We start from the raw sequence: 14,060 nt of genomic DNA on the forward strand, positions 1-14,060 counted from the left end.
AGAAATAGAACTCAAGTGGAACCTAGATCTTTTTTTCAGTTTTTACTAGGAAAGCACATACTGATTATCAAAGCACTCACACTTTATGTACATATATTGATTCATGTAGTAATTTTTCATTTTACTAGCTTCAGAAAGCCAAATACTTTAAGTGGTTTAAGGTAATTTTTAAAATGTATTTTTTACTTCTTTATATATATAATTTAAGTGAAGCCTTCTTTTGTTTTTGCCATTATATTTTATTTATGTCTAGATATATCATTTGGGCATAATACCAGTCCATAAATACCAGTTGGAAGATTTAATTTTTTTCCCAAGATTTTATGTGTCATCAATTTTTTTTAATACTAAGTCATTCTTTGGGTCACATTGTCATTTCTGTAAACATTTCATGTGGCATTTCTTGCCTGTTCCATCTCCCACTTCGCCCCTGCACCTCTAAAGCCTACCCCTAGCACCCAAAGGCTATTATTAAATCTATGTTGCTTCTTGGTCATTTTAGAATTGAGGATGTATAGGAAGTGAATGTTTGGAGGATGGACAGCTCTCATTAACTTTGCAGAATGGAAGGAATGAGAACATTGTCTGGCTAAATAAGACAGAAAAAGAAAACCTTTGAAATTTTCCATTGTAAAATGGGGACATATCCATCTCCTTCTTCCCCTTCAGTTTGAATGTGGCTGTGTATGCCTGACACTTGGGAATTTGAAAAGGCTTTTCTGCAATGGCTAAATAGCATGAAAAACCCTATCAGGTGCCTTAAAAATCACTTCATCTCCAAGATTTCAGAATTATTTTAGTGAGCTGATGAAGTCGATTAGTCATCAGTGCTGGAGGGATGATTTTCCTTTTACCTAGAGATTATATTAAATACATTAGAATTTTAGAATATTAAATTTAAGGAAAATTTTAAATCTTGTCCAGCCAGATCAAAGTCATGGATCTGGGACTTTGTTCTCTAAGGGACATTGTCCTCCTTCTAGCTTGTGTTCTGTTTAGTAATTCCTCAGCCTGATGATTATGAGAAGTTCTTGGACACTTTCTGTTCATTACTTTTGACCTTAATATAGCAGTATTTAAGCCAACTGTGATTTTATATGGCCATAGATACTTTGCTTAGCAAATTACAGGAGATATTTGAGGATCAGGCAGACTCCAGTTCAAGCTTCAGTACTGCCTCCTCTTAGATTATTCAAACCATTCAAAAAATGATCAGTGTAAATGATGTTTGTGCATGTAGAACATGTGAGAAGGAGCCAGGACGCTGAGCAGATGTTGCTGAGCAAAACAGACCCAGCTTCTGCTCTCAAAGAGCTCAGCTCATGAGAATACATGAGAATGAGTTGCCAATTACAAAACCAAGATGGTTTTGTGATAGAGATAACCCTGCCTTGGAGAAGGGGCAGCCTGGGCAGGCAAGCCTCTCAGAGTAACCACATCCACGCTGAGGTAAGAACAATTAGTAGTTAGGAGATAGTTGGGGTGCCTCCACTTGCTTTGCTGTAAAATGGGGACATATCCACTTGATGGATTATAGTAAGAAACAGAGACAATGAGAGTAATACTCCAGGGCTGCAAAAATCTTCAAGTGGTATTTATGGACTAGTATTATGTCCAAATGGCCATTCAGTGTAGGGCCGGTAAGCACAAATGGAATAAGTACCACTCTAGGCAATGGAGTTCAGAAATGAGCAGGACACTATCCCCATTCTCCTGGATCTCAGAGGCCAGAAGTCTAGCTATAGCTCCCTGTGCACTGCTATTGTTGTACTTGCTTGTTTATGTGTCTGAATCTCAAGACCACTGGCTTAATGTGGTCTACCTTTACTATTGTCTTTCCTCCTGCACTTGGGGTCTACCATATTTTCTTTCCCTCAACTTTTCAGTTTACACCTGCCAACTTTCAAAGGCCAGCACCTATAATTCGCCTCAATGTTTTCTCTGGTTTCTGAGGCCCACTGAGCTCACAGAAGAGGGAGGGAGGCTGGAGGCCTGAGGGAATTAAGCCTGACCCCCCAGCTGTTCTCAGTAGTGTCAGGTAGCAGGTGGTGGGTGGTACATAGGTTTCCTGGCCCCTTGGGCGGAACAACTCCTCTGAGGTTTCCCAGTGGTATTTAGCTCTAGTCATCCATAGTGAAAACTTACTATCCACAGGCTGTTTTCTCTCCGATCTTACTTCCCTTGTTTCCTTTTCTCCCATTTCCTGGGATTTCCCTTCCCCCAAACTACTTATACTTGAATCCTTATCTCAGCATCTGCTCAAACTAAAATATCTCCTCTGCATTTAAATCCCCATCTGGTATTTAGGGAACGTTGCTTCCTATGACAAGCCCATATCCCATCATGGGGACTGAAGCTGTCACTTAACTTGCATCGCCATCTCTCCTTGAAGCCAGGGTTAGGCACATCACCTGTACTGCAACAATCAGATGTATCCATGCCAGTCTCTAAGTTGGAAGCTAATATCATAAAGAGGTAGGAAACTGCCAGAATTGATTCAGTTGATAGATGATGGCAGAGACCACAATTTTAATGGTAGCTTCCAGAATCTAGAGTCAAAAGCACCTGTGTACAACCCTCGACATTAAGCATGGTGGTGATAGTGACTTCATGGAAAAGTTCTGCTTGGAGATTTTTTTTTTTTTTGAGCAGCGTTCTTCTCTTTCTCTGTTACTGGTACTGTGGTCCTCTTAGAGATTCTTAAAGCTTTCTGATATCTTTTGTAATACATTTATTTCCTGCTAAAATTTCAGGGTTGGTTTCTATAGCTTGTCACTGAGAATGCTGTTTGTGTCCCTCAGGATCCAGCCAGGAAAATAGCCCTCTAGGTCTTTCAAACAGATGGCTATATAATATAGATAGTTGGTTAAAAGGGTGATGGGAAATCTGAGAATCCAGAAGGAGCTATGAGGGGACCAGAGGTTAGTGACAACTAGAAGATGATATCTCCCTGGGGCTGGAAGGATAGGGAAGAAAGTGTATCATTAGAACCCATTGTCTGACCCCCAGAATCATGACAGGACCTGTCTGGACAGGGTTGTAAAGTAACCAGAAGCTAACAGGTCATTAGGGGAAGAGCCAGAAATAGACCCCAAAGCCAACAGGCATTTAGCCTGCACATATAATAGGAGCTCAAATACTTTTTTGGAATAAAGAGAATCAGGAAGAGGGCTGGGACCATCACCTTATGTTATACCAACTCTTAAGGGATTGGGGAATGAGAGGATTTCCCCTAAGGAGAAGCGATTAGGGAGGGGACAGAAGTAGAGTCCTGGCTGCCACAGCTCAAAAGCAATCAAATTTGCCAGACTCCTAACTGGATTTCCACCCACTAGATCTCTGAATTATTCATTGAGTCTAGATAGGAGACAGAACACTTATCCATGAGCTTTGGGTATCACAGCTTCTAATCCAGGCTATTCCCTGGGTAACTTGGGTTATTAACTGAGGATAACAGTGCTTGCCAATTTTAGTTGGGCAAGGTGAGAAGCAATGAATAAAGAAGATTTTTAAATACTTGGCAAAAAAGAAAAATGTGTTGCAGCAGGAATCTTAATTGATAAACTAGAAATAAGCACATTCACTCTCACGTTTGAATCATGAACTCTTCTACATGGCTTACAGGGATAAAGGGATGCATTGTTTTTATTAGCTCTGACTCTGCCTCACTGTGTGAGAGAAAACAAAGGTCTGGGTTTGGGGTTTATCAGAAGGAACATGGTATAAAAGGAAGGGAATAGATTTTTTTCTTTCCTCATTTATTTTCACTTTTTAAATTATCATTTACTCTTTTAACTTGACAAATAAAAATTGTATGTATTTATGATGTATAATATATTTGAAATAGCTATACATTGTGGAAAGGCTCAGTCAAGATAATTAAATCAAGATAATCAAATACTAAATTTTTTTGTGTGGTAGGAACACACCTGTATTCTCTTATTCATTTTTAAGTACACACAGCATTGTGGTTAGCCATAGTCACCATGTTGTGCAGGGGATCTCTTGAACTTATTCCTTCTGCCAAACTGAAATGTATGTTATGGCCAATATCTCCCCAAGTTCTTCTCCCTCTCCTCAGCCCCTGGTACCCACCCCTCTAAATCTTGCTTCTGCAAGTTTGAGCTTTTGGGATTCCATTTATATGTGAGATCACATGATATTTGTCTTTATATGATGGGCTTATTCACTTTGCATACATTATCCTTATTGTGTTTCAAATGACAGAATTTCCTCTTTTTTTTTTTTGTGGGGATAGGGGGTGTCACCAGGGATTGAACTTGGGGCACTCAACCACTGAGCCATATCCCCAGCCCTGTTTTTGTATTTTATTTAGAGATAGAGTCTCATTGAATTGCTTAGTGCCTTTCAATTGCTGAGGCTAGCTTTAGAACTCGCAATCCTCCAGCCTCAGCTTTCTGAGCCAATGGGATTACAGGTGTGCACCACACCCCTTGGCCTTCCATCTCTCTTTTTTTTTTTTTTGAGACTGAATAACTTTTTACTGTGTATATGTGCCACACTTTTTTATCCACTTGTCTGTCGATGAACCCTTAAATCGATTCCATCTCTTGGTTATTGTGAACAATGTTGTGATGAACACAAGAGTGCAGATATCAAAATCAGCATAGATTTAAGATTCAGAAAGATTTCATTTCAGCTCTACTACTTATTAGCCTGGTTATTTAGACATATTGTAAACTGATTTTCAATTTTTTCATGTTTAAAATGAATATCATAATAATGCCTTGCTAAGAATTACGAAAAAATTTTGTGATTGTGTAATCAAAGTAAAACAATGCTCAGCACAGGACAGCACTTGGCAAAATAGAGAATAAATGTCTGTTTCCTTCCTCAGTCTCCTTTGCTTTTTACCATAACTCTAACCTAGGGGAGGAAAGTGAAAACATAAACCAAAATATTTTTCTAGGAGAACTGGCTAACATGAATTGGTTTTGTGGAGAAATGCTCAAAGAAATTAAGCACCAGAAATTAAGTACTCAGTGCTCCTGCTTATTGTTGAAATCATCAAAATTCACAGGAACTATACATTTAAGGCAATTTACTATTAATTTCACATGAAAAAAATCATCTACATTTATTTTGCTTCTTACAAAAGCTTCACTTCCCATCACCATCAATGTCCATTGGCTTATATTTTGCAGGATCTGATTCTCAGGTAGTTTCTTAGTGTTTCTGTGTCCCAAGCCAGGTGTCCCGGGACTGTTTCATATTGCTTCTTCTGAACACAGCTGGAAACATGATCATCTCCAGGCCCAGCACCAGAGGCCTTGGCCTCTGCTAAGGGTTGGCAGCAACAAGAAGAGTGTTGTCATGTTACAATAAACAACACCAAGACCCCCGGGTCTCCCCCTGGATTTTTGGAGCAGCTGTCTCTAGTTTTGTTATTGAAATTTCAGCTCTTTCATTGAAATCCAAACACATCTGTCCCCCAGGCAGGGAAGTACCTAATGAAGGGACTTCCTGCAAGCCAGCTGATCTTGTGGCTTAAGACAGTGTGGGCCCTGAGTACCTCCAACCGGCCTGCTTAGGGATGAGCACACGCCCTGGTGATGAATCACTGATGGAGAAAAGTGCCTTTGATGCTGAGTGTTCACAGTCATGGGGATGTTCACAGCTGGGCTTGGCTTTGAATGGGCACAGGGGACTCAGGCACAATCAGACTCCCTTCAGCTTTATCCTCACACGGAGAACTTGTATGTCTTCTCTCTCATCCTTTGGATTGTTCTTTGGCAGAATCCATTTCATTTCAGAGAACAGCAGAGATATTTGTTCCTTTATTTATATGTCAGTTGCCTGCTTTTAAATTCTGTTTTGTTTCAGGACTGGACTTCCTACTTTAAAAGTATAATAATTTCAGACCAAAATTTATTTTTTTCTTTTTTCTTTAAAGATTGATTGTATTATTAAGGCAATTTAACTCATGTTTAGGTGATAGAAGTAAAAAAAAAAAAAAAATAGAAAAAAAGTTTCCCTACCTCATAATTAGGCTTTGCCTCTGGGTCCCTTTTCCATACAGGAAGGAAAACTTCCAAGGAAACGGGGAGCTGTGTTATGGGCCTATGAAACGGAATACTTGAAGAGGGCAGTTCTTCACTTCCGGGATTATTTCCCAGTAGTGCATACTCCTTGATGGACAGGTAGTTCCACCAACCCTGACCTTGAGGCCTCTCTTGGAACTTTTTGCTGTGGATTATTGCAGGAACACCTGATCCTCCCATATCCGTACTTTCTTCTTTATTATTTTATTTACTATTTATTATTTGGCAACCAAATGACCACAATTAGCCAAGTTCTGCTCTTTCAGCGCAAACTTCAAACTTATTGAGCTATTCTTTTAACATGTAATTCCACATTCTAAATAGAATGCTACCCCTATTCACTTCCTCTTAGGCTAGATAAAGATTTCTCTCTTCATTCTTGGACCCTTCCTGCATTTTAATTTTCAATATTACATTATTCTGACAATGAAGATATTTACTACTGAGCCAAGAGACATGCTACTATTGCATGTCTTTTCTTATTCAATTATTATCTTTCCAAGAACTGATAATTTTCTTGTTTGAAAAATGTACTCTGTTTTCTCTGTATATGTTACATTATATCAGCTTTTGCAACTGCCTATAATATTCAGCATATTAAATATAGTGATGTGTTTAATCAATGTATTTAATTAATCTCTGAGGTTAACTCTATGATGTATAGTTTATAGAGGGGAAACACGAGCACAGAGCAGTGCACTGGCTCATATAAGATAATAAAAGCAGGACTAGAACTGGAATGTGTGGCAACCAAACTGTGTGGCTTCTGCCTTCATGCTCCCAAGTACAAGCAATATGGCCTCTTGATATATAACTGCCTACACTAGTGAATGTACTAGATAACTCAATCAATTGGGGTTGGTTTATTTATTTATTTTTGGTAGTGGGGATTGAACTTAGGGGTGCTTAACCACTGAGCCACATCTTCAGCTCTTTTTATTTTGAGACAGAGTTGAGAGAAAGAACCTTTCTCCTGTCTGTCTCTGCCCTTGGGTTATATCTGGATTGCTTGTTTTCTAATCGTTAGCACCATTATCCTACTAAGACTCATTTTCATTATTGTGCAGGGTATTTCTTTCATCTTCCTCCTGTGCTGATTCTTTGTCTTCTAAATAACATTTCTTCTTTCCTGATTTATCTCATTGCTCACTTCAGATGAGGTTCATCTTGTAGAAACTTCTTGAGAAGTGGTGCATGGGTGGCAATGTGTTTTTAGATCTTAAATGTCAGAAAATGTTTGTATTCTCCATTGATAGCACGAATGAGGTATTCACTGCCATTCTTATAACTTGACCATTTATACGTGAATGTACTCAGCTTTCTCTGTGTGTTTTCTCACCTCTTGAAACAGCCCATACTATTCAAGGCACTGTTTTCAGCACATTAAATGGTGCTGAAATTTAATGCTTCCTTTCTTGAAAACTTTTATTTCTCCCTGGTGTATTGCAAGTTTACAGAAGTCATGGGTCTTTTCTCCTTTATTATGTTGGTGCTCAATAGGATTTTTCAATTTGGAGACTTATGTGCTTCAGAAAAATGTTTCTGTAATTGTGCTTTTTACGTTTTTCTCTTTCTGAATCTTATTGGTAGGATGTTGGAATTCCTGCATTGGCCCTCTAGTCTCATCTCTTCTACTTCTTAAAAAAAAAGATTATGAGATGTTTTCATAGTTGTATTTCCCAAATTTTACACACACACACACACACATACACACATACACACACACTTCAGCTATCATATTAAATTTCTAAACACCCTCACTTTTTTCTAATAACAATCTCTGCTTATTCCTTTTTCTTAATAGCATCTTACCCTTATTTTAAGGGTAGGTAATTCATCTTATTTTTCTGGGTAAAGTTTGATTATAGTTTTCTTTTTTCTGGTGTGGGGTGTGTGTGTGTGTGTGTGTGTGTGTGTGTGTGTGTGTGTCCTTTCTTCTGCGTTGGTTGGTGTTTGTATCTTTTATGTTAAAGGGTTTCCTTACATGTCACATTGTGCTAGGCTATCTGTTCATATTTTAACAGTTAGGTTTTAAAATGCTGATAGAAGATGGGAATGGTGGCACATGCCTGTCATCCCAGCAACTCAGGAGGCTGAGGCAGCCTCAGCAATTTAGTGAGGCCCTAAACAATCTCCCTGGTACAAAAACAAACAAACAAATAAAATTGCTGATAGAATTTCTATGCACTTGGCTTGTCCACTCTAAGGTACACTGTAGAATATTTGGGTAAGGAATAGGGTGTTTTAATTCAGAAATTCCTAAACGTTAGTAACTATAGGTCTTTTCTCTAAGAACATGAGGTACTTTTTTGCATAAATTTTATAAAAGATTGGATAAGATTTAGACATATTATATCACAGCAATGCAAACCACTTAAAATTTAATGTTATAGATACTTCAATTCCTAGGACCCTGCTATCTCTATAATAGCATTCTATCTCCCAGTCATATTAGTCTGTCTTCTTTTCTCTCCCCACTACTGAACTGTTTTTCACTTTTTAAAATGTTATTTGCCCTAGGCCTTGCTGTTTTTTTAAATTCTAATTTGTTATATATGAAAGCACAATGCATTACAATTCATATTACACATACAGGGCACAATTTTTCATATCTCTGGTTGTATACATAGTATATTCACACCATTTGTGTCTTCATATATGTACTTAGGATAATGATGTCCATCTCATTCCACCATCTTTTTTTACCCCCTTGCACCTCTCTTCCCCTCCCTCCCCTTAGCCCTATCTAGAGTTCATCTAATCTTCCCATGCTCCCGCTCTAGGTTCATGCTGACTTATGTCCTCAGAGTTCTTTCTCTACCCCTAATAAGCTACACTGATTCTTGTCCTAAATGAAGATGGTTCTATCAAACAGAACCATTATTCAGTGGGTCATATACCCAAACATCAGCTATTGAGATCATGACTCTAATAGTTATATAATGGCTATTGTTAAACTTAACTGCTGGACTGGTACCAATTTACATATAATTCTTACTTCCTGTTGATGTGCAGTTTTACATGTAGATTCATTCTGCTCATTAAGATAATTACATTTCAGGACTGGGGTTTTGGCTCAGCGGTAGAGTGCTTGCCTAGCACATGTGAGGCTCTACTTGATCCTCAGCACCACACAAAAATAAATAAATAAAATAAAGGTATTGTGTCCAACTACAACTAAAAATATATTTTTAAAAAAGATAATTACATTTACCTTGAAGTACTTCAAGCTACTTGTCTTAATGACTGCTAAAACTGATGTTTATTTGCCTTCATATTGCATATACTTGAGATTTTCTGCATCTTAGAACAGTCACATAAGAAAGTCCTGTCTTTCAATTTTATTTTCTAGACTCTTGGATATACTAATCATTAAGGGCTTTTTCCCAAGTCCTTAAATGCTGTAGGAACATGGTGGTTGTGGATCCTTAATAGGATTTCCTTTATCTAGAATCAAATTCTTGGTTTTCTGTTCTTATCTTACTAGACCTGTTAGCAGCATTGAAATATTAGATGGTATTCTGCTCCTAGAAGCTTCCCTGGATGCCACATTCTCCTGAGGTTTCTTCTACCTCCTATCACTTTGGTCACTTTTTCCCATTCTCCTTTGCTAGGTCCAGTTCCTCAATGTGACCCCTACTGTGAAAAAGCCTCAAAATCCTTACTCATCTCCTCTTTTCACACCTACCTGATCTCTTCATCTGATTCCAACCAGTCCATTTTCATATGCTGATGACTCTCAGGTCTTTACTTTTCACTGTGTTTTACCTCCAAATTTTCTAACTTTAGTTGCCTACTTGACATCTTCAGGTGGATGTTCAGAGGTATCTAACACTTTGTGTGGCCATTATGGAACTGTTAATTCCTTTCTATTATCACACACCATAACTAGTGCTTACATACTTCTTTCTTCCCACTTGCTCAAGCCAAGAATCCTCTCTTTCACTTAACCCACACAAGCTATTTATCTACAAACACTCCTGAACTTGCCTTCAATCAGATCTTAAATGCATCCACTTCTCTGCATTTCCATGACTACTACCTTTTTTTGTGGTTTTGGTTTTTGTTTCTGGTACTGGGTATTGAACTCAGGGGCACTCGACTACTGAGCCACATCTCCAGCCCTAATTTGTATTTTATTTAGAGACAGGGTCTCATTGAGTTGCTTAGTGCCTCACTTTTGCTGAGGCTGGCTTTGAACTTGTGATCCTCCTGGCTCAGTCTCCTGAGCCTCTGGGATTACAGGCATGTGCCACAGCATCCAGCTCCATGACTAGTACTTTAACAAAGATATCATGATATTTCTCCTGGTTATTGCAATTGCTTCTTACCTGGTATCTTTGCTTCTAGTCTTCTATGTAGCAACCAGAACAAACTTTTAGAAGTGTAAGTCATATCATATCTTCATCAAATATTTGCAAAATTCTCTGTCACCCCATTCCCCATATCTCTATGGCTTTCAGGGCCGTCTGTGCTCTGGGTCTACTAAACCTTGATTGTATTTCACAAACACCAAGCTCATGTCCTCTTTATGTCTTTGAATCAGTTCTTCTTCTGGCTAGAAAAATCTTCTCTCATATCTTCACTTGTGGCCTTATTCTTTCCTATATTCTTGTTTCTTCTAAAATGTCACTTCCTCCAAGAGTCTTTCCCTGGGCTCCTGCAGAGTGTCTTCTCTGTCACTTTCTTTCCTAACAGCCTAAGAGTACAAGGGGAGTGGGCTAGCTACTTGGCCTATCGCTTTAAATTTGTTCATGGTTATACTGGCTTCAAATAGATGACATAGCAAACTTCTTTAGTTATACTCTTGGTTCCACCAATTTGATCAGTTTATTGTCTCACGAGGCCAGAGATGATCAGTCATTGACACTATCACACTTGAGGGTGCTATGAGCCAAAGCCAAGCCTAGGTTCTCCTGTGTCAGTTGTCAGACACTGGTCATTTGCATCCTGGAGTGGTTATATAAGCTTTGTTCATAGTCTTTGAGAACTCCTATTTTGGTCATTCTCACCTGCGACCAATGAATATCCACCTTTTTGCCTCATCCTGGCAAACTTCTTAGAAATTGAATGTATCACTTGTTCCAGTTTAAGGTCTCTTTTCTATCACTGGGTTTTTTTGTTTTGTTTTGTTTTTAGCTCATGGGTACATTGATGAAAGGAAATCATCAAGGTTATTCAAACAACTACTGCCTCATTCATTCATGAAGTTTTGTTTTTTAAGGGACATATTGAATAAGATTATGGTACCTGTGTCTGAGAAACTTGCAGTCTTCTCCAGCTTTTCTGGAAATGAAGGATGGAGAAAATGGCTTCAGCTTAAATAGAAGAGAATTAAAACAGTGAGGAAGGTCATAATTATATTACCTTAGTTTATAGATGAGAACAATACAGCTAAGAGAAATGAAGTGACTTGCCATAAATTTATTCTGATCACAAAATTCAGCTCAAATCTGGTTCTATTTACAGGGCACTCTCTCTTGTGACAGTCAGCATTCTCCAAACCTGACAGACACAAGTTCCCGGTTCCTTTTACAGGGAATGTGGCATCTTTCCATATGCCTCAGGTATATAGAAATGCTGAATAAACTATTACAAAGCTATTTTGCATAGGTATCCAGAAAAGATAGAGAATTGGGGAGAGTTGTGTGTGTCAGGGGTGGGGGGGTGGGGTGGTTGTGGAGACCAAGAGGTAGAGAAGAAAGGAGGAAGGAAGGGTGATCCCCCCAATAACAGATCTTTTTAGCCAATGGAATTTGGGGCACAAATTTTCTACTTTCATGGATTTTCATACTTTATCATAGTTTACCAATTTTATATTTAGAAGAAATAAAAGTAAATTAATTTTTTAAAATATAAAATTGAACTTATTAAATTAATTACATCTCTTTGTTTCATCTTGAATAACTCTTTGCTGTGTGGAGTATCCAAAGGAAATCCTAAAACTAAGTTCCTGGGCTCCAACCAAGCCATCACATGAGGTACATTTACACAAAATATCCCTATTGAATTTACAATTTCAATCAGTGATAGTCTTTTTCTCGAATCTTCTCTTGCATCCAGCAGAGAGCTGGGCGGGTTATCTTCACTCAGTCTGGCATCTTGATCTCCAAAGGGGACAGGGGGCTGCTGTGAGATCCTGGCAGAGCTTTCAGACTATCAGCATTAGCTCTTTGGCTTGAGGTCCCTCACATATGCTTGGCCTTTCCGCTTTCAAGCAGAGTCTCCTTGCCTACACCAGGCTGGGTATTAGCAGGTGGTCTACTGGCCCCAGAAGCTTTCTGCATGAATTACTGTGTATGGTTTCTGCACACTGAAACTTGGCATGTGTGGTGAGCATGCACACACACACACACACACACACACACACACATGCACACACACACACACACACATACACACACACACACTCTTCTCCTGTCCCCTCTGCCCTATATTCTGTGTTCCATTAGAAGCCATCTAGATTCTTAGGGTGAATGTTGGGTCAAATCCAGGCTTTTCTCAAAGAATCACCTACTTTCCATCACAAGTTACCATACTCCACCCCTCTTTTCAGATAAAGCTTCTGTTCTAGTAGTTTTCCAATTGCTAGGCTTCTTTTATACATTTCTGGCTTCTTTGTCCAGTTCTGACTCCAAACAGCCACATGAATGAGTCAATCTTGTCATTCCATGGCCCTAGAATATTCTGTAGCTTCTATCACATTCAAGATAGTGTATGTATTCCCTAGATGACAAGCAAGGTCCTTTATGATGGAGTTCCATCTTACCTACGCAGACCTCATCTTCTCCACACATTTCCCGTCTTCCTCTATTGCTCTACCACAGGGCTCAGGATGTGACCTGCTTTCTCATGCACCACATGATGGTCCCTCTGTGTTCTTCACTTTGTCCCCCAGCCAATAGTTTCTTATCCTTCCAAAATCAATTTGAGTGTAACCTCCCTACAGTGTGAAAATGTATCTCGTTATATATTTGTGATCTGTGTACATATCTTTATCTTATACTTCAATAAAAGTTTTAATTAAAAACGTTCCCTTTGTGAAGCATATTTTTCTGTGGTATTTAGGACAGAAATAGAGAGCATAGGTTTGACTCAAGTGAACTTTTGGTTTGGTGAATGCTCTTTTCACTCTGAGGATGGTGTCAAAGGACAAAATGGAAAAAAACAACAACAACAACAACAAAACTCCTTGAACTGAGTTTAGTGTTTGCTTTAAGAAATAAGATACTCAATAATATAAGTAGGTGTTCTTTGAGTTTCTGAGAAGTTTAATTTCTCAGCTTAAATTTTGGCAAGCTCAAATAATTTTGGCATAAGTCAGAGTATAAATAAACAAATCAGAATTGGAATTTTACTCTTAGCTGGTTATCTTCATCCTTCAGCTTTTAAGGCTTCTGTCAACAATGGACATAAACTTACTGGCCTGTGCACATCAATCAAATCCTCCACAGACCTTGTTGGCTCACATTTCACCACTACAGTTTTAAATTGATTTTCCTCTTTGGTATAAGGATTATTATTAATTATCTAAATGAACATCTTTGAACCTTTTCCTCCAAATATTTAATGTTCTAGAAATATCAGACTCTGAAACATTTTTAAAACAATACATTTTCTTCTCTTTAAACAGGGTGGAGGAACCTGGGAACCCTGACCTTTGAATGGCATCAGCCATATTGGCCACTGCCATGTAGAGCCTGCATCTTGGAACCAGTCCAGTCATCGCTGCAAGAACTCACCAGATTTCTCTCTCACGTTCCCTAATAAAAGGCTTTTAGTGTCTGCACAGATGGGAATTCTGCTGCCCCCCCCCCCTTCTCATTTCACACTTCCTGTACTTTCTTTGCTAAGTATTCAACTTTCCAAAATAGAACACAGTTGTTTGTGTGTAGGAATTTCATGGGAGAGTAGACAAGGTGTCTGTAGCTCCCTATAATTACTACACCTGAGTTAATTTTCTTATTGGTTATAAAACAGATAAAGGATACAGAAGAG

At 38.6% G+C, this 14,060-nt stretch overlaps 1 long non-coding RNA gene across 1 annotated transcript in view; it reads left to right on the forward strand.

The window, feature by feature from the left end:
* LOC308642992 overlaps nucleotides 1-13,855 on the forward strand; it is a 152,506-nt gene extending 138,651 nt beyond the window's left edge. The window contains exon 7 of the long non-coding RNA XR_014020677.1: nucleotides 13,696-13,855. This is a non-coding gene — a long non-coding RNA (uncharacterized lncRNA). The remainder of the gene's footprint in view (nucleotides 1-13,695) is intronic.
* The last annotated feature ends 205 nt before the right edge of the window (nucleotides 13,856-14,060 follow it).

Source organism: Spermophilus citellus (genome assembly GCF_964194105.1).
Source record: "Spermophilus citellus genome assembly, chromosome: 2".
Classification (NCBI taxonomy): domain Eukaryota; kingdom Metazoa; phylum Chordata; class Mammalia; order Rodentia; family Sciuridae; genus Spermophilus; species Spermophilus citellus.